Genomic DNA, 21736 nt, shown 5'->3' with positions numbered 1-21736 from the left:
ACTTTTGGGTGGAGTGAAAGAAATTTTCCATTGCAACTTGCATTCCCTGCGTTTTATGAATTAACTAAGTTTATTTTTTTTTACTGAAACCCGCCTTGATCGCGTGACGATTGAAGATGTTCAAAAACGACTCGAAGTTGCCCCAATCGAAAAGAAGAAGTGGGAAGCGCGCCCACGGTGGTATGGACACGTCACGCGAACAGCCCTTCGACTCGACCCTGGAGGCCACCGATTGCGAGGAAGACCGAAGAAGCGGTGGATGGACGCAGTCACCGAAGACATGCGTGCAGTGGATGTCGCCCCAGAGGACACCCAAGACCGATTCCAAATGTAGAAAACAAAGCCATGCAGGAAGATGCTAGGAAAGAGAGATTGTTTTTACTGAACTCTAAATACACTAAATAAACTTTCAAACGTTCCTAAAATATCTATAAAGCTATATTTAAAAAATTTTCTGTGTTGAAAACATTTATTTTATTATGACTTTGTTATGGACGTTACATATATAACAGGTTTAAATACATAACATGTCAAATATCCCTGTATACATATTATTTTTTGTTGGGAAAAAAACTTGTTTGATTTGATATTTATTACTAATCAATAATGAAATGAAAGTTATGCTGTACTGTACCCACCTAAATAAGAAGTAAGAAAACAGGTTTCAACAGTGCAGGAAAACCCTGAACGTTGCACTTGTTTTTACTGCACTACAAACTTTTTAAAGTAAGTTTAAAAGGAACAAAGAAAACAAAATGAATATATAAAAAAATGCAATCCGGTTGCTCAGTGATGATGTGACGAATCCTACTTCCGGGCCTAAAGTAGTCTGCGTTTAATATGGCTTTTGTGTTGTTAATGTCATGAATCGCTGTGCGGCAGGCAGGAGTTGGACCCAAAGTGCAGGACTCACAGACTCAGGGAGGTGAACTCAAAACTCAGCTTTATTTGCTGGCAGGGAAAAAACATACAAACTAATCTAAACTGGGAACTTGGAAAACTCACAGAGAGACACACAGGGAGAGCCACACAGCATGAGGGACGACGCGACACTGACTCAGAGAAACACAGGGTTTAAATACACTGGGAAGTAACGAGGGGAATGAGACACAGAAGGAGGGCACAGCTGGGAGAAATCAGGACTGACGAGACAAGCAAAGCAGGACGCATTCACATGAGACACGGACCATCAAAGTAAAACAGGAAGTATCACACAGAGACGCGAACTTGACACAGTGGAGACAGCAACTAAGAAATACAGAGACATAAACCATAAGGCAGAGGTCTAAGAACCAAAATACACAGGGAAATACTCAGCTGGGAACACAAGAGACTAGACTAGAGAGAGTAACAAAAAAACCAACCATGAGAACATAATGCACAATGCAGAGTGACAGAAAACAAGAAACTCAAACATGCAAAGACACACAATTACACAGAACAGAGGGGACACAGAGAGACATGAAGGGCAAGGGATCAAAACTAGAAGCCATAGAATAAATCACACACAAGTACAATAATACAAAAATCACAAAGAACTAAAAACGCTGGGTCAGGAGACCCAGGACCGTGACAGTTAACATGTTTAATGTTTTGTATTTTCTTCTATTTAATTTCAAAAAGCTCCTAAAACAGTCAGTGATCACTGTTGACCTCCCTCGGCTTTTATTACCGCTAATCATTTATTTAAGCTCAGTCTTTAAAACCTTAGGATGTAACTACAGCCCAGCCCATGCAGCAGTATATGAATGACTAACCTCGTATTGTGGATGGATTATCTCAGTTGTACTCCTGGCTGAAGTTTGGTCCTTTTACAGCATCCTGCCATGCGATTACATTTGTTCCTGACCACCGAGAACACTCACGTTAACTTAAAGTTAGCTTGTTTATATTATGCTAACATAGCTGTGTCGCTAGCGGTCACGTAGCACATCATTATATACCAGGTAGCTCAACTTCAGTAACCCTACAAACGTCACTGCTGTTTAGTTTTCTGTCTTCATTTATGCTGGAAGTGATAGCAGAGCTGTACGTTTTAATTTGTTTCCAAAACCCGGCAGTCAGGACATGCTATATTGTATTTAGATAGAAGCTAGCGAGCTAACTCCCTGCTAACTTCTAACTCCGTTAAATGTCATAAATTCCGTTTTCATGGATGCCTGGATGTTAAACTCAATTGTTACACCTGGTAGAGCAGAACGCTGATCATTTTATTAAAGATGAAAGACTTTAGACAGATTTTCAACTCTCAGTAATGCCACAGTGATCGTTTGATATATGGACCTGCAGCGGAGTTTGAGCCCAGACATGGCTAGTGACATCAGACTGAACAATCGGATCCTGTTTCCTTAGAATTGAATGCTGCCTTGATGGAGTTTTGTGTTCTTGAGTGCTTCTTGTTCATTATTATTTTCCAGGTGGAGGCTGTTCATTGATGTGTCAATCATGGTAATTACTCTAATGGATCCTACCACTATATTTGTATATTCCCGTGTTTTGTCACCAAAAAGCATCATGGAAATTGGTCCATACTCATTTTAAATCTTTGTCAAAACAAAACAAAAAAGGCTCAATAAAAAGGGTAAAGTAGCTTGAGGAGGTTTAATCATACACTAATATTCCCCATGCAAACTGAATTTTTCCCTGTAGGTCATATACTCATATAAAAGAGCTGATAAAGACAAAAGTGTGTCTTGGCTTATTAAAAAAGATCAAACTTCTGCAGTGTAGATAAAAGAAGTTTGAGCAAAACACACAGAAAAATCAATGTGTAAAAGCCTTTGAGAATGTGCATCCTTTTGCAAGGAGAGACACAATCGAGTTGGCGAGATGAATTTGATTTTGTCAATACAGGTGCTATTTTAATCATAGTAAAACCACAGTCCTATTTGTCATACTTGACAGTCGTTTTTCACATCCAAGGTTGGTGCATGTGAAGGAAAAAAAAAGACATGACGCTCCACAGCTTGACTCAGAACAAAATCTACTTTCTTATTACTGACTCGTTACATCAAATTATCTTCTCCGGTGCTTCTGGGGGAAACAGCATTCTTTTGTATGCGTTTACTCCAGCCAAATCTGTTCAAGCAGCTGCAAGCAGAGGCTTTGTCTCTGGTTTCTTTTGATTATAACGATCACCACAACTGAATGGAAGTGAAAGCATCTGCCCACAAGTTTTGAGTAAATGGAAAACTTCAAACTTAATCAAAACTCAGCTCACACCCACTCACTCACCCTGCTTCACACACGCGCACGTAAACATACATCTCAGCTGCCATCTCTGTGCTCACAGTTTGAGTATTCTGTCCAAGGCCAAACAGCTTGCTGGAATTCGGCAGGGAGGCGCTTATCTAAAACAGATTGAAAGCATGCTGATAGACACCTTGGCTAGAGTAGAAACCACTTTAGACTGACAACAGTCAGACTTACACAAGGTGCAACAATGTCTTCCCTTTGCGTATTTAAAAAAACCACCATACAAATAAAAGCATTTTTATTTTATTCAGAGAATAGTTAGTGCTTTTGTCATAACACAACTGCAGTACTTCATGAACATTATGGGTCTTATAACTAAAGACTCTGTTGGATTTCTGTCAGATTAACTATGCAGCATAAAATACCTTTTAAACCAAAGACACATTATTAACACAGATTAGAGACGTAGCTTCAGTAACCTTCACAGTTGTTCTGATTTGCTTTTTTTTAACTTCCCCAAACATGTTTTCAAAAGACAAACAGACGCAGAGAGTGATGCCACGGCTGGACGGAGGTACCAACACTTCATCTGTGATGTTCAAAGTGAATTCCAGTCTTGCTGTTTGTATGTCTCGATGAGGAAACCGTTGCATCAGATCCTGTTTTCACGCAGCTGCTTTTTGCTACGCAGCATGTGGTAGCGATCCGTTCACAGGATACAAACTACAGATTCCTAAAGCAGTAAATTGCAGCCAATCTCCTGAGATCATTTGTGTTAGCTGTTATCGTATTATGCTCAGTACAAGGGGCTTGCTACTGTCTTCAAACAGATGTCAGAACTACTAGAGGATTGTGTCACTGATGCAACATAAGGGTTTAAAAATGACTGTTAAAGCAAGTGAACATATGAGCCTGGAGGAGCATTTCAGCCATGCGACTTGCCTTTTTCCCTCTAAATAGGATGTTTGTCGTGTCCTTTTTTTGTCCTTGTTCCTTTTAAAGGTTAATTAGGGTCATTCACTTGTGGTTCCTTTAGTTCTGTGTTATTTAACCTCCCTGTGTGCTTGTGTGTGTCTGTTATTTGGAGTGTTGAGTTCTCAGTCATGTTCAAGTGAGTCTATGTTCTTTTGTTTGTTTGAACATTTGGACTTTTACATTTAAGTTCTAGTTATCGTCCATGTTTATTATTGTGTGATTAGTTTCCTTATTGTTTCTTTTATTCAGTGTAGCTCTCTCTGTGGTTATCCTCTAAGTTACTTCCTGTTCTACCTTGCTAGTTAGTTGTCACCTGTTTCTCGTGCCTAGTTTGTCTTTGCACCTTTATCCAAAACTTAGCAACGATACACTTTGTGGGTCCTCCCTCCTTTTACTCTCCAGACTGTGATAATGTTAGTCTTCACAACATCTTTGAAGTAATAATCTTCTCATGTAATGTGAGGGATCTGGACAATTTCATGAGCACATTTAACACTGTAAAGTCTAAGTACCTTAGCTAAGTATTCCTAACACTGTCCAACCAGGTAACATTATGAGAAAATTTTATTTTCTCATTTTTATTTATTTTATTTTATTATGACTTTGTTCTGTTTCTAAAAGCTAAAAAAACACATTCATTCAGATGCAGTAAGGCCAAAGGTCAGGGTAACTGTCATTGATGGCGACCTCACAGAGTTAACTTTGTGAGAGTATAAATTAAAGACATATAAAGTCTAAACATTTTCTAGGATTTGATTTCTAAGATCTGGTTACCTCCCGTTGTTTCATTTGAGTTTTGTGTTTTTTGTAATGTTCAGACTATCTGTAATAACTTGTTAATGTTTGGTGGGTGCAAAGGCAGAACACCGCTGAGCAGCACAAATGGGAATTGTTGTTGGTGATGAACAAGTGAGGGAACAAGTTGTTTTTACCAGCTGAGCATTTTATATCAGCTCTTCGAGGGAACAAGCCAGCAGGAAGCTGCGCTGAGTGAGCCGATTAAACAAATATTCTGAAAATTTTAATGTGCAGCTCTTTTGCATCTGTCTGTTACACTCAGCGGGTTAAATTTGGAACCAGTTCAGGGTCCAATTCATTTATTATGTAAGTGGAAAGGGTGCATCAATGGTAATATAAACATGTGCATATGCATACATAGCTGATGGTGTGTTACTGATGGAAAAGTCATTTCCATTTTACTGTGCTTACCTTCTATGTTGATGAGAGAAAGTACTCATCAACATAGCTTTGAAGTGTCAACATCCAACAGTGTAGATGCTGCAGTCAGTGAACATATTGTAAATAAACACACATAATTATTCTACTTCTTGTTCATTTTTCTTCATTTTCTTCCTCCATGTTCATATCAAACAAAGGTCAAAACACCACCATCATAACAGGCGCTCTTAAGTTGCAGTGCGTTGGACCTCTAAGGTCACTGTACGCGCTTCCTTTAGTTACTGTTCTGTCTTTGCTCTCTTACTCTGTGAGCCAAGTCTTTATGTCAATCATTAAACTTTGAATACATTTTAAAAAAAAAAGAACAACTAACTCAAATCTAACAAAAAAGAAAAGGCAAAGTTTTGAATGATTTTTATTCAGGTTATTAAAATTGTTACATTATAGTTTCATAAAAAACAGACTTGTCCAAAATTCTGAAATATATAAAATAATCTTTTTTTTCACCCAGAAATAAAAAGGTATGCAAATTGTCTCTGCGTCCCACACCACTTCAACTACACTGCTGTGAAAAGAAAGCTAAAAGCCATAATTTCAGATGCCTGAGGTTTTGTGCAGGTACTGACTTTGTTCAAGATACAACGAGATGGATTCAGCAGCAAACAAACAGAAAAGAACCAGACTGTGCTCGACTCAGAGAGCGTGTGCTTTGTGCTTCTTGGAAACTGGAGAGCTCTGTAAAGTCAAAAGCCCTTCTTTAAATGAGTCCCCCCCACCCCACCCATCTTCAAATGTAATTAAACAAAAGAATAGAATGGAGAGCCTCTCACTCTTACTGCATTCTGGAGGAATAATTAGACATGAGAATAAACTATGAGGAATGATACAGCTCAGTTAGCAAATAAAAAGAGGGAGGGAGGCAGGCGACGGGGAGATCTCAGACCGCTACAATGTTTAATATTCATAATTCCACTGAACAGAATTGGCTTTGGCTCCGGTTTGTTACATTTCCTCACTCTTTCTTTCACTAAAAGTGCTGTGGCGGTGTAGGCCTGTAGGGGGCAATTTAGCAGCATGACATCGCTAGTAAAGGTACATCCGGCTCAGTGTGTGTGTGTGTGTGTGTGTGTCTACGGGTTTTTACTATCTTGGTGGGGACCAAAATCTGAAATTTACTATACTTTTGGAGTCCAAAATCCACATCCCCACAGGGTTGAAGGCATTTTTCCCACTCAAAATGTGTGTGTGGGTCATGGTGATATGGGTGCATGCGAGCTTTTGGGTTCAATTCAAAATCAATTGAGTTTAAGTTGGTTTTAAAATCCAAATGCTCAACAGCATCTAACAAGAGGAGGTTGATGCATCCAACCTAGCATGAAATAATTAAAGATAAATGGCTTTTCATCAACAAATTAATTGCTGCCTCAATTTACACTTGGAAGGGAAAGTTAATTTACCACCGTGTGTGTGCGTGCCTGTGTGTGTAAGTGCATGAATAAATGGTTTTCTTCTTTTCAATGCCACCATGTGGTGAGGATTAGCAGAGGCGGTTTTATTTGGTATTTTAATTGAAAAAACTAAGTGCTCTGTATCCCAATCACTCAGACTTAACCCCATGAAATGAAACTCGGGGCTCGTGTTTGCTTTGATGAAATAGAAATAAGAGTGGGAGTTACTGTAACAGACTACAGCATCTCAATGGCAATGCCGGCGCAGCTGCAGGAACAAAGAAGCAATGATGAAATGCTACTAGTCAAACAGATTTTATCATCATGCCTGCTTGATCCCACTGGGGAGCTTTGAGAGCTTTTTTTGTTTTTTTTTCTTTCTTGCATCTTTATGTGTGGTAAAGATGAACTAACAGAATTATGTATACACTTTACCTAGAAAACACAACCTCAGCTTGGGACCTTGACTCTGCTAAGATATGTTAATCAAGACGCTTTGCTTCCACACGCTGGCTGAAGCACTCATCCTCCGCAGTGTGCTGATAAGCGAGCGTGGAGAGAAAGGATTTTGTGCTGGTTTGAGCACAGTTATCTCCTCTCCTTAGCGTTATCTTTTATCTGCATCAGCTTTTACATTAAGATTAAGAAAGGCGCCAAGGTAATTTCCCACTTCAGTTATTTCATAAACCCCACAGTTTAGATCAATCGACAGAGACATGAGTTTCTTATGTTTTTAATAACGGCAAAAGGGAGGAAACCATAACGGCCATCCTTAAAATTTTCTGTCTTAAGGACTTGATCTGCTGTTAACATACAGGATTTCCTAGCTGCAGCGCTGAGAGCTATAAAAAACATAATTTAGTAAGATCGGGGATACCCGCTGCCTGAATGTGTCAGGAGTATTGGAACAGTTGAGATGCATTTTTCTAAACACCACGTCTCTGTGGCTTTTAAACCCTAAAACATGCTGTGCCAAAAATTGGTCCATCCCAATTATCCCAAGAACTATAGTGTACGCTGTTAAGTGCAGGAGGACTGCCAGGATATACATCGGGGAAACCAAACAACCTCTGGCTACAACACAGAAGAGCCACCTCGTCAGGCCAGGACTCTGCAGTCTATTCACACCTACAGGCCAGTGGACACTGTTGCAATGATGAGGATGTTCACATCCTGGACAGGGAGGAACGCTGGTTTGAGGGCGGAGTCAAGTAGGCCATTTACGTAAAAAGGGAAAGAGCATCTCTGAATCGAGGAGGGGGCCTAAGGGTACATCTGTCACCATCTTACAATGCTGTGATTGCAGCCATTCCCCAACTCTGTGAATGGGACTCATGAACATTGATCAGAGGTTGTTGAGAATTTGCATAATTATGATGAAGGTGACCTCCCAGCCCATTGTTCCTTCAGTGGTGCTGGTTTGAGTCATTATGCAAATGTGCTGTTTATAAGATTGAAACCTGCAGTCAGCTGAGCCTGAAGACGTCACCTGATGATGACGAAACGTTTCTCCCACTGAAAACGCTTCGTCCAGATGAACAGAATCAACTTTTGGGGATTTACTTTCCTGGATGATTGAGCATGCATCAAGACAAGACAGAGGATAGTTTGTTCTAATGGATTAAGAATCAACATCTTCATTATACAAATACAAATAAATATTACTTTGGAAAATATAAAATAAAATAAAGAAAATAAAGTATTTTTAATGGTAGAAATCTTTCACATGGCCTAAAAATGATGACAAATCAAGGCTAGAATAATATTCAATGTTCAAGGACCCAAAATTGAAAAGCTTATAGAATTTAAATATCTTGGTGTCTGAATAGATGATGAAATTGCTTTGAAATTTATAGAAAATCTGGTTTGGAAATTCCAACATAAACTTGGCTTCTTGAAAATACAGCAATAACTTTTTTTTTGCATAAAAACATAATTACTTACCATGTATCTTGCATTGTTTTGTATACTTTTAAATTACTTGAAAATACAGCAAATGAGCAGCAATCAGTCATAATTGGTTTTTATTTTCACAAATTCCATTAAATACCAAGACAAAGTTAACTGTGTGATGTGTATGATTAGGCCTTCTTGTGTCCTTGAAGTAATTTACTCTGAATCACACATTGCCATACTTGTGTACTTGGGACAGAAGATACAACATGCAATGGATTTCCGAGTTTATTAAAACATATGTACATATACTGTGCAGATCAGCATAATATTCCATATTCCCTCTGAACTCTGATTTTTGCTGCCCGTTAAATTTGTGAGCAATAAAGATAAAAGAGTTCAAGTCTGTTAAATTAAGATTGTGAAACTGTGCGATGTCTCCTGACTGGTAAGAGAATCCTCAGTTTTAATCGTTAAAATCACAGAACCGATCTTGTCCCTTCCTATTACAGACCAATATCTATGAAAAGTGAACATAATCGCACATTATGTGCCTTTTTCATGGGGAGAGGAGCGTGGCATCAAACACTGGCTGCATTTCATTTGTTGTCTCACAAGTCAAAAAGCCAGCTGTGAAAAATCCCTACTCCAGTGTGAAATAGCACCTGGATGTGGCATCGTACTACTTTGGTCAGTCAATAAGTTTGCTCTTGCAGGTAGCAAAAGATAAGCAGCACACAGCTGTGTAGCTAATCTGCAACACCAATTATGAACAGAAAATCAACAAACAAAACCAAAAGACACATTCACCATATGCAAAGGAAAAAAAATAGTAAAGTGAAATTATTTTTCAGCCACAGGGAAACAAAAAAATGATTAATTTGTCTCACAGAAATGTCATTACATTTTCACAGCCCCTCTCTTTTATTAAACCTCAGCTACGACTGCCTGGCAGCTGTTGCACACAGTTGAAACTTTACATGGACTTAAAAACTGAAGCCATATATAAAGAACTTTTTGTAACCGATGCCTTGAGCTTCCTTCCAGTTTCCCAGGAGCCAACATGTTATTAGAGTCCACAGATTTGGCCAGATAAAGATTTAACTATCACAGTATGAGGATATGACACATCTATGAGTCATCTTGGCTCTTTATTTCTTCCTCGGGAGCTTAAAGTCTTTTTCAATTTTACCTTCACCCCCCGCAGGGATGACGGTGCAACACGCACATGTCCTGCACTTTCATTTCGTGGGACGGTCAAAATGATTGTGAGTGTATTCTATGATCTTTGAAATGGTTCCTTTGAAGAATCAAGTTTCCATCTTCAAAGCGACTTTAGTGCATCAAGAATACAATAGCACAGCAAAAACAAACATGATTCACTGTGATAAAGTAGTGAAAACTGCAAATTTGTTCTTATCTGCTGCCGTCTACATGAACAGAAATTAGAATAAAATAGAATTTAAATTAAACACTTACATTCAGGGTCCAGCCAGAGCCTCACAGATGTTTAGGCAAAGTGTGCTCAATGGCAGAGACTTACTCTTTAATGCTTCAAAACAAAAATCCAGCTGCCATTATTTTTAATGATCAGCATGTTACACAGTCTGGCTGCCCTTTTCCTAACTTAGTACGTTCATATGCCCGTAGCATGTCACTGAAATCTGTCGTTGGAGTTTAAAACCATTATTCTTATTGTTTTCTATTGCTTTGTATAGCAGCACCGCTGTTAACAACACCCATGTTGCTAACCATCTGCAGGACTTTCAGAACACAGTAGGTAAAAAGCAGCAGATATGAAAATGAAGGAGTGTGTCTAGATGCGCTCATGGCTACATGTGATGCACTGAACACTGAGGCGTACTCTAGCTGTGGTTGGCTCATCAGTTTGAATCTCTCTGATCACACACACACACACGTGTGCGCACACACATACACACCACAGTAGCAGTTACAGTCCCCAGGGCAGAAAGCTAATTCTTCCACTTTATTTAATACTGCAGGAAAGGGGGTGGGGGTGTTGTCCTTTATTTTGCGGAAACAGGAAACTATCGATTTGCAGCAGTGGCAAAAAGGAACAAAGCAATTAGACTCAGTGGGGTGAGTTTAAATAAAGTCTTTTAAATACAGGCCTGCTGTAATCTGCTCAAGTTTGAACAAAGGAAGAGGAGAGACCTATGGGTGAAGTGCAACACTCATAGATGATGAGGTCTTTGAATGATGGAGGTGGGAATGGCCTAAAGCAGACACACACGCACACACACACACACACACACACACACACACACACACACACACACACACACACACACACACACCATCAAACCCTCCTGAGGAGCACTGTCATCACTCTTCATTTACTCTGTGGAACAGCAGAACCAGCTTAATGTACCACTGCAGGTTCACACACACACACACACACACACACACACACACACACACACACACACACACACACACACACACACACACACACACACAGACAGCTGCAAACACACACATCATCATAATCTACTATCTCATCGTATTTCCATGTGACTCATCCATTATACTGCATTCTATAACTTAAGCGATTTCTCATCCGTGACCATCTCAATCTTCAGCAACAAAAGCGCTGCTGGAGCGTGAAGCCTTTGCCATATGAGCGGTAATTAAAATACTTAAGGAACCAATCTGTGGGCCCACACTTACTTAAAATGTGGGCAAAAGGGTTTCATTTTGAGTTTAATTAGCAGGCCTCATGCAACACAGCTAAAGTTTTGACAGTTCAACATAAGTTTTCGGCATATTTAGCTACTGTCAAGTCGATATTTAAAGATTTAAGTATCTGCATTGCCAGTGGGAACATGTCAGATGCATGCATTGGATGCTCAGTGTGGTGAAGACCAACGTGAAGACAGCCTTGCACATTTTCAGTTTTTCAATTTTAATTAAAAACAACATGCAAGGGAGGAAGTTGAATGTTTTCACCTTTTTAAGCAGTTTTTTTACATGTAACCACAAGAATATATTTTTGTATTTCCATTATGCAGAAGTTTAAGGATGTGTTAATTATGTGCAGATTGAATTCCCACATGAGGAAGGAGTATAGTGACAGATATGTGTAGCATCCAGTTTATTGCTTGATTTGTGAACTTCATGCACAGTATGCATGGAGTCTATTTGAAAGCTGTTTCACAGCTAGTTACTTAAATTAGGTAATGCACCATTTTTAATTCTTTCAGGCTGGTAAACACAGTTTGCTGGTTATTGTCCTTTCAGTAGCATTTAAAGGAATGTTTTTATTGCTTATTAGTTGTTGAAAACTATATTAAATGGCATCATATTCTCAGAAAGCTTAAAATAACATGCTAATTTAAATTGGATGATGCCTAGCCATCATGATCATTATACTTTACCGTATTTTCTGTCATACAGTGAGGTCCTATAAATTTGGATACTGACACAAGTTGGTTTTTTGTTTTTTTTACCTGTTTTACATCAAGCATATTCCAATTACAGTCATATTATGGACATGGACAAATGGACAAATGAAACCAAGATCAGCCTCTACCGGAATGATGGCAGGAAAGAAGTACGGAGAAGGTGTGGAACAGCTCATGATATAAAGTATACCACATCATCTGTAAAACATGGGACAGTGTAGTGGTTTGGGCGTGCATGACTGCCAGTGGCACGGGGACACTAGTGTTTATTAATGATGTGACAGGATAGAAGCAGCTGAATTAACTCTTAGCTGTTCAGTGACATACTGCCCACTCAAATCTAGCTAAATGCAGCCAAATTGATTGGGCGGCATTTCATAATACACATGGACAATTACCCAAAACATACAGAAGTTTATTAAAGCAAAGAAGTGAAACATTTTTGAATGGCCAGGTCACTCATATTGATCTTAAGCCAACTGAGGATGTATTTCACTTGTTGAAAACTAAAGTTTTTCTCAGGACTGTATTATTGTAGGGTCGAGCTTACAATATAAAGCACCTTGAGGCGACTGTTGCTGTGATTTGGCGCTGTGTAAATACAACTGAATTGAACTGAAGACTTTCAGGCTGCCTTTGTCAGCAAAGGGTTTTCAATCAAGTAAACATTTTATTTTTCAGTTTATTTAATTTTTCCAATTACTCTTGAGCCTCTGAAATGAAGGGATTGTGTTAAATGCTTTAGTTCTCACATTTCTATCCAATCTTTTTGTTCAGCCACTGAACTAAAGCTGGACGTCTGCACTTCAACTGCACATGAGTTGTTTCACTTGAAATTCATTGTAGTAATGTACAGGACCAAAATTAGAAAAATTTGTCTCTCTACAAATATTTATGGACTTAACTGTAAATTCAATGTTACAATATTGGATGCTCATATGAAACCGAAGTTTCAGATCTTGAGGTCAGTGCATGTAGAAGTACTGTGAGTCAAAACCTCAGGCTTCAGACTGTAATACTCTCCCAAATGTATTCTCTGTATTGTCAGTGAGTGTAGACTTTGTTGTTATGATCATCTGACTTACTAAGGTGTCGGTGAGCACAAATGCTCCACCTTCCTGCAATGCAAATGTTTTGTTTTAACAGGGGCAACCAATCAGAAGAATGCTTGAAGACGTTTCACCTCTCATCCGAGAAGCTTCTTCAGTTCTAAGGTCAAATGGTGGAGAGTCCCAGATATAAACCTAGTGGGAGTTTCCCCCCACAGAGGGACAAAAGGACCCCCTGATGATCCTCTAATCGCCTGAGCCAAGGTGTGAAACTGGGTGTGGGTCCCAATCAGCCAGAGTTTCGGGTGTGTTCATTGTGAAACCTGGCCCCACCTTATCATGCGAATTCCTGAGGTCAGATGGCCCAGGATGTGAGTGGGCGTTAAGGCGTCTGGGAAGGGATCTCAAAACTGGATTATAGATGGCAGAGAGTTGGTGTCGTAAGCCCCGCCTCTGTTCAAAGATGGTCGCTCACAGTGGACATAGATGCTTCTTTCACTCCTCTTTCAAACCATCTGTCCTCTCTGTCCAAAATGTGAACATTGGCATCCTCAAAGAGTGACCTTTATCCTTAAGATGCAGATGGACTGCTGAGTCTTGTCCTGTGGAGGTGGCTCTTCTGTGTTGTGCCATGCGCTTGTGAAGTGGCTGTTTGGTCTCTCCAATGTAGAGGTCTGAGCATTCCTCGCTGCGCTGTACAGCATACACCACGTTGTTAAGTTTGTGTTTTGGCGTTTTGTCTTTCGGGTGAAAGACAGATTCTTTGCAAGCTCCTTTGACTACGATGACCTGGATGACTGAGAACCTTCACAGACAATCAGAAGAATGTTGGCTAAAAATAAGGGTGGCCTAAAAAAGGAAAAGTCCAGGAAAAGTTATTGTAGTGGAGGCTAAAAATCAAAATGTGGACTCAAAATGAGCACAACTGGCAACTGTAGAATGCTAACATCATTGCCGTTGTAGTTGGGTAAGGTTTGCTTAAATGAATAACTGAACTCCTCAAACTCCAAAGGATAGGCCAGCCATCTTTTGGAAAAATCTATTTTCTGCCACTTGTCTCAATGATCTCATTCTTGTTTTCACTGCTCAAGCTTGTGACTAAAATTTGAAGTAAACCGGTAAACTGGCAGCTTCCCTTTTGCACTCTGCTCGGTGCAGCGTTTGCATCACTGCGGCCCCATCCGTCTATCATTCTCCTGTTCCCCTAACTTGTGAACCAGACCGCGAGATTCTTGAACTCCTTCACTTGGGACAGCGATTTATCCCTTCCATGGTTTCAGACTTAGAAGTGGCAATTCTCATCCTGACCGTTTCACACTGCTGTGAACTGCTGTAGCACGAGCTTGAGGCCACCGCCTGATGAAGCCAACAGAACCACATCATCTGTGAAAAGATGACATGAGATTCTGAGGCCACCAAGGTGGAAGCCTTGTGCCTAGAAATACTGTTCTTCTCCAGGTCCACAAAGCACATGCAGACTGATTGGACAAACCTCTGACGAACACTCGAACAACCTCGAGAGGATAAAGAGCCGGTGCAGCGTTCAAGCTCCTCCTGAATCCTGGCATAGGCATTCCCAATGAGATTGAGCGGTGTGATTCCCTGTAGTAGTTTCACTATATATAAGTGAAGTGTAAAAACAAACAAATAAATAAAACATAAAAAGATGATCATTAGGGATTGCAGTAGCAGATCACGATCGCGTTTAATGACCACACAGTCCAGCTTTTCTTTTGAACTCACACAGTGTACCGCCTCCACACAAATTACGGTTCTATAGAAAACAAGCTAATTAATTTTTTTTCCTTCGCCCACCATCCTTTGCCACACCTACACATAATCACCTAAAAAGTTTCAGAAACACAAAACCAAGTCACCCTCGCTGTACGTGAACTCCTCTTAAATGGGGAATGCAAACAATGTCTGCAAATCATAGAAACGGTCTGCAATTTCAGGATGTGCTTAAAAAACAATGGCAATCACTATATTTGATCAAAGCCTTCGATTACTTGAAGTGACCTGAGGTCCAATAACGAAACTACCTCTGCAGACGTTAAAAGAAACTGAAAACAATCGACTGCGGGGTCTCGGGTTCGACGCTTAACGAGACCCTCTGATTATATTCTTCAGCTGGGTTGAAATAGGATGACAGATTGGAGTTTAAGCAAACTGCCAGACTAGACGTGCTGCATGGCAAGAAAGCATGCACAGAGCCCTGACTTGGCATATTCGAATATGAAACACACCAAGTATGCTGATTATGAAAAGGACTGCAGAAATCTAATTATATTATGCAAAATAGGCTGAAAGGCTGTGAAATGATGTAATACATCTGAAGTGCGACGGCTGATGAATTTGCTCAAGAAAGGCTTCTTCAGTTGTATGAGGTATATTGTCTACTGGGTGCTTCCAAGAACAAGAACTTCCAGCTCCATTGGTTAATCACCTTGTTCAAACACATTTAACAGTCATGTTTACACACACCCAGTCCACAGATTTCAAACCAGACAGAAGAGAGCGTCTCCTGTTACCTATCTGCTAAGCAATTCCTCCGATCCACAAGCACCACGTGGAGCACATTCTAATTAATTCCTGTTGCCAATTTGTCCGCATTTCAGCACCTATGTGAGGTGTTCTGTCTAATCATTGCCAGGTTTAAAGCATAAAATCAATAATGAGCTGAACAGCAGGTCAAGTCATCATACATGCTGCATGCTTGGAAGGAAAAGAACCCAGAATACTAAAGCAGGTTATCCACAGCTTCATGCTATGCACAGATCAGGTGTGTGTTGATGAACTGGAGGCTGCAGTAAAAGCATCAACATTTTAACAGATTAATTCAAAGTGCTCCTGCAGCTGTCAATATCCCTGTGAAAAAATGGTTTTCCATTATGTGGCAATTTCGCGTAGCTTGTTGTGGTGTTGAAACATTTTAAATTTGCAGCATAAACACTTGCAGGAGTTCTTTGAAAAATGCTGCTCAGTGAGAAATACACAGATGCATTTGCGTCATGTTTGTCTACCATAGAAATCTTTATATGGCAGTGTTTGGGAAGCCCTGTTTTCTGATGTGCTTCCATTTCTTCACATTTATGAGCATAATATGAAGGGCTTTCATGTGTTCTGTGTGATTTATTCGTATTTGTAGCTGAAGGCTGTTTGTTAAGATTTTCATATTGCTCGAGGTAAGGTCATGTTTTTCCATATCTTGATACAGAAAGCCTCACCTGACAGGTAACAGCAGAGAATGCTGGTCTGAGACGTCATGAGACGTCCTACTTTTATGTGTCTGTATTATATTCATGAAACGTTTATAGCAGAAGAGAAAAATGTTGGCCGTTTTGGAGAATGAACTGCACAAGAAAACATCACTGCTTCATTACTGTTTATGAAACAGCTCCATCTCTCGCCTTCTTTTGCAGTTCATCTCTTGTTTGGAGTGAAAATGAAAGGAAAATAGTGTCACAGTTTTACACTATCTGCCTGTTTGCTTTGTAAAATCCACTTGCTAGTAATTTGTCACTTGGCATGTTTTGTGGAAACACAGTTATAATATATTTATGAACTTTTAAGTTAATCTGGAGTCACAGTCAGTCATCCATTTTTATTGTCACAGCTGAGATGTTGGGCACAGAGATACAGGAAAGAGAAATTTGCAGGAAACCTGGATGAAAAGTGACTCTGAGATTTAATAAAGTGAATGTTAGCAGGAAGGTAATGTGGAAACCCAAGATGCAAATTGTTGTTTAAATCTCATTTTCACATTATTACGTCTCATTATCAAACCAGAGGCATTGGACAAAAGGAGCTAAGGCACTGAAATGATTCCATCCATTTTTTTTGTACTTATATAATCCAGGGTTTCTTGGGGCTGGAGCCTATCCCAGCTGTCATAGGGCCAAAGGCAGGGACAGCCTGGACAGCTTGCCAGCCTATTAGAGGGGTGACACAGAGAAGCAACCATTCAAACTCACATTAACACCTGCAGTCAATTGCATATCTTTGGACTGCAGAGGAAACCCACAAAGAGAGAGCATAGGATACAACCTACAATACACATCTAAAACAACCACCAGATTGCTGAGTGCTGACCACCTAACAAGGAATAAAATAAAAATAAAAGAAACTATAGCTTAGCAGTAGCTCTTAGAGAAAAGCCTGCCTGTCTAGAGCAGTGTTTCCCAACCACTGTGTCGCCGCACATAGGTGTGCCGTGGGAGATTCACCTGATTGGTACCGGAGTAACGGACAGAACAATTACATTCTCTTCCACTAGAGGGCAGTACAACTTCTTGCTCCAGTTAAATGTATGCTAACTGCCAGTAAAACAGGAGAAGACGAAGAAGAAATTATATAGTCATGCTGCGAGTGAGACAGCGCAGCGTGAAATAGCAATCGATAAATATATATTTTTTAAAAAGTATTCAATCTGATCTGTGTCCTGGAGAAAATCTGGAGCCAGATAAAGGCCCTAGCATGAGTAGCAGTCAGAAGAAAGCAAAAAAGGTGTGTTGGGGACAAACCGAGCCGAAATCCGCCATACCTTGTGCGCGGGGAAAATGATCAGTATGCCTTTTGTGGTATTTTTGTTTGGTAGTGTGATTTTTCTAATGTGAAATATGTGCGGTGGCTCCAAAAGGTTGGGAGACACTGGTCTAGAGTTTGCTAATATTAGCTCCCATGATGTGAGAAAACCATACTGCTTACAGATTGACCATTCCAGTGAGTACAAGGAAGCTTCTCATCGAATCTTAATATTATTATCCTGTTAAAAGTTACAATTACCTTAGAACCCCGTATCTCTTATATGAGTATGTTTAGTTGACTTTTTATAAGGCAGTACCATTACAGTGGCAACTAAAAGAAAAACAATACTACATTTGCAAACACACCCACACGTACATACGCACACACGAGCGCACACAAATCTCACGCTGAAAGATACAATTAGCAGCATGAGAACACACGCCGATCGATTATGAGCTTGAATCGGAAATTAAAATGGACTTGCAGCAGGAGATTATAAAGCTGGGGACGGTCGTGGGTTTGCCACTAAGACGTCCCAGCTGACTTTAGAGATGTGTCTCCAACTCCCCTTGATATCTTTAGCTTCCTGGTTTCTGTCTCCCTATGGAGCTGATATTTCTGTCACACATCCTCATTAAATAATACACCAGCTAGACATTGTAATTTGGGGAAATGCCTTCAAAGCACACATATACACACACCCTATTATAAAAACACACACACACACACATACTACCCAGCACAGTACAAGAAAGGGTTTGCCTAATCCCAAGTTAATGAAAAGAAGAAGGCTGAGACCAATAATCTCTTGCAATTTGTCAGTCTGTACAAATCCACTGTGGAATTAAAGATAATAATAGCAAATGCCAATTCTGTGATCAATATCTGTCTAAAAGTACACGTTTCAATATTCTGAAATGTTCTGCGAAAAAACAACAACACAGCAGATGATTTAACAAAGAAGGGGTTTTGTTTTTGTTTGAAAGAAGCAGATTCAATGAACTGCTATCAGGTTCCAATGATCAGCTTCCAGCTGTGATGGGATCAATAAAACAGAGAAAACACCACTGATTTATTTTTCCCTCTGCTCATTAGAGGAACGCAGACCTTTCTACTGTAAATAGAAGAACTGAGAGACGACGACGGAAACAGAACGGGGTGGTTTAAAAATGACGAAAGAAGTCATAAATACTGCAGTTGGTTTTCACAGCAGCAGAGAGGCAGGACAAATGGCTCATTTATACAGGAAGAAGCGTGCGGTTGAAAAAATCGGGTTGGCTCATGTTATAGGATTAGTTGTCGGACAGTGTAACTGTTGTTCTGTCCCAACCTTCTCCATCTCCCACCAAAGTTTCATTCTGTATTTAATTTCATGGTGCGCGGCGTCAAAGTGCAGGAATGTTAAAAATTTCAATATCTAGGCGTGGGTGCAGATTGCACTTTCTCTGCTCCGTCACTGAAACGGCTTTATACCAGTGAGTGAAAGGCTACGTTTACGACAGTTTCTCTTTAATTAGTTTGTCAGGGCAGAGGCAGCGCGGCCCACGGGGGGAAGCAGCTGTGTGACAGCGAGCACCTGCTCAGTGAAGAACTCTCAGTCAGAGTTACAGACACGTTTGTAATGTCTGGAAGCATTTAGCCTAAAACTCAAGCGATCATGTAGAGTAATGGAAACACGGACGGAAATGTAATGTCAAACTACATTCAACACATAACAGCATTTAAGATTTTCAAAATAAATGTATTCCATATTAAAACACTATCTTTTAAACAGGACATATATATATATATATATATATATATATATATATATATATATATATATATATATACATTAGGGGTGCAACGATACTCGTGTGGATATTGAACCGTTCGATACAGTGCTTTCGGTTCGGTACGCATATGTATCGAACAATACAAAATTTTTAATTTATTTGATCAACTTTCCTTCTGACTATGCTGTCTGTGCTGAGCGCTCAGTGGATCTGCGCTCGACAGTGCAGCCTAGGCGGAGTAGTCGAACGCAGATTCACTGAGCGCAGGGCAAGCTAGTGAGTGAGAAGCTAAGCTCATTGCAACATGACAAATTGAACCTCCCGCACCCTCATTCAGATCTGGCGTTTGGAACTATTTTGGTCTTCATGTGACGTATGACCCTGAAGGTAAGCGCAGATATCCAAGAAAGGGTCTCCAGTATGAAGAGTTGGACAGCACCAGGGCCCGACATGGTTCACGCCTACTGGCTAAAGAAGCTGACTGCACTCCACGAGCGTCTGGCAGCACAAATGAACCAGCTGCTAGTTAACGAGAGACACCCGGAATGGCTAACCGAAGGTCGGACTGTCCTGATCCCCAAGGACCCCAAGAAGGGACCGGTCCCCTCCAACTACCGACCAATAACCTGCCTCAGCACCACGTGGAAGCTCCTGTCAGGCATCATATCGGCTAAGATGAACAGGCACATGGGTCAATACATGAGCGGGACACAGAAAGGAATTGGCAAGAATACCAGAGGCGCAAAACACCAGCTACTGCTAGACAGAACAGTCAGCCGAGACTGCAAGACCAGACTGACCAACCTGTGCACTGCCTGGATTGATTACAAGAAGGCCTATGACTCAATGCCCCACAGCTGGATACTGGAATGCCTAGAATTGTACAAGATCAATGGGACCCTAAGAGCCTTCATCAGGAACTCAATGGGGATGTGGCGCACAACACTAGAGGCCAACTCCAAGCCCATAGCACAAGTCACCATCAAGTGCGGGATCTACCAAGGAGATGCTCTGTCCCCACTGCTGTTCTGCATAGGCCTGAACCCCCTCAGTGAGATCATTAACAAGACTGGCTACGGATACCGACTACGGAACGGAGCAGTTGTCAGCCACCTCCTGTACATGGATGACATCAAGCTGTATGCCAAGAGTGAACGAGACATCGATTCACTGATCCACACTACCAGGCTATACAGCAATGACATTGGAATGTCGTTCGGACTGGAGAAGTGTAGTCGGATGGTAACAAAGAGAGGGAAGGTAGTCAGAACTGAGGGGATATATATATATATATATATATATATATATATATATATATATATATATATATATATATATCCAGGCAGTGCACTGCCTGGATTGATTACAAGAAGGCCTATGACTCAATGCCCCACAGCTGGATACTGGAATGCCTAGAATTGTACAAGATCAATGGGACCCTAAGAGCCTTCATCAGGAACTCAATGGGGATGTGGCGTACAACACTAGAGGCCAACTCCAAGCCCATAGCACAAGTCACCATCAAGTGCGGGATCTACCAAGGAGATGCTCTGTCCCCACTGCTGTTCTGCATAGGCCTGAACCCCCTCAGTGAGATCATTAACAAGACTGGCTACGGATACCGACTACGGAACGGAGCAGTTGTCAGCCACCTCCTGTACATGGATGACATCAAGCTGTATGCCAAGAGTGAACGAGACATCGATTCACTGATCCACACTACCAGGCTATACAGCAATGACATTGGAATGTCGTTCGGACTGGAGAAGTGTAGTCGGATGGTAACAAAGAGAGGGAAGGTAGTCAGAACTGAGGGGATTGAACTACCAGAAGGCAACATTGCAGACATAGAGGACAGTTACAAGTACCTGGGGATCCCGCAGGCAAATGGGAACCATGAAGAGGCCGCTAGAAAGGCTGCAACCACCAAGTACCTGCAGAGGGTCAGGCAAGTCCTGAGGAGTCAGCTGAATGGTAAGAACAAGATCCGGGCCATCAACACATACGCCCTGCCCGTGATCAGATACCCTGCTGGGGTAATAAGCTGGCCAAAGGAGGAGATAGAAACCACTGACATAAAGACAAGAAAGCTCCTTACCATGCATGGAGGGTTTCACCCCAAGTCCAGCACCCTGAGGCTGTACGATAAGCGGAAGGAAGGGGGCCGGGGACTGGTGAGTGTCAGCACCACAGTCCAGGATGAGACAAGGAACATCCAAGAATACATTGGGAAGATGGCCCCAACTGACCGAGTGCTCAGTGAATACCTC

At 40.8% G+C, this 21736-nt stretch overlaps 1 protein-coding gene across 8 annotated transcripts in view; it reads right to left on the bottom strand.

Moving 5' to 3' along the window:
- astn1 (astrotactin 1) overlaps window positions 1–21736 on the bottom strand; it is a 500282-nt gene that overhangs the window by 131959 nt on the left and 346587 nt on the right. The gene's annotated exons all lie outside the window — the stretch shown is intronic.

This window comes from Copadichromis virginalis, linkage group LG18 (assembly GCF_057382275.1).
Source record: "Copadichromis virginalis isolate Kocher_CV1m ecotype Utaka linkage group LG18, C_Virginalis_male_GT1.1, whole genome shotgun sequence".
Taxonomy (NCBI): Eukaryota; Metazoa; Chordata; class Actinopteri; order Cichliformes; family Cichlidae; genus Copadichromis; species Copadichromis virginalis.
Note: the sequence above shows the minus strand (reverse complement) of the source record. Positions and strands in the feature narration are given on the sequence as shown.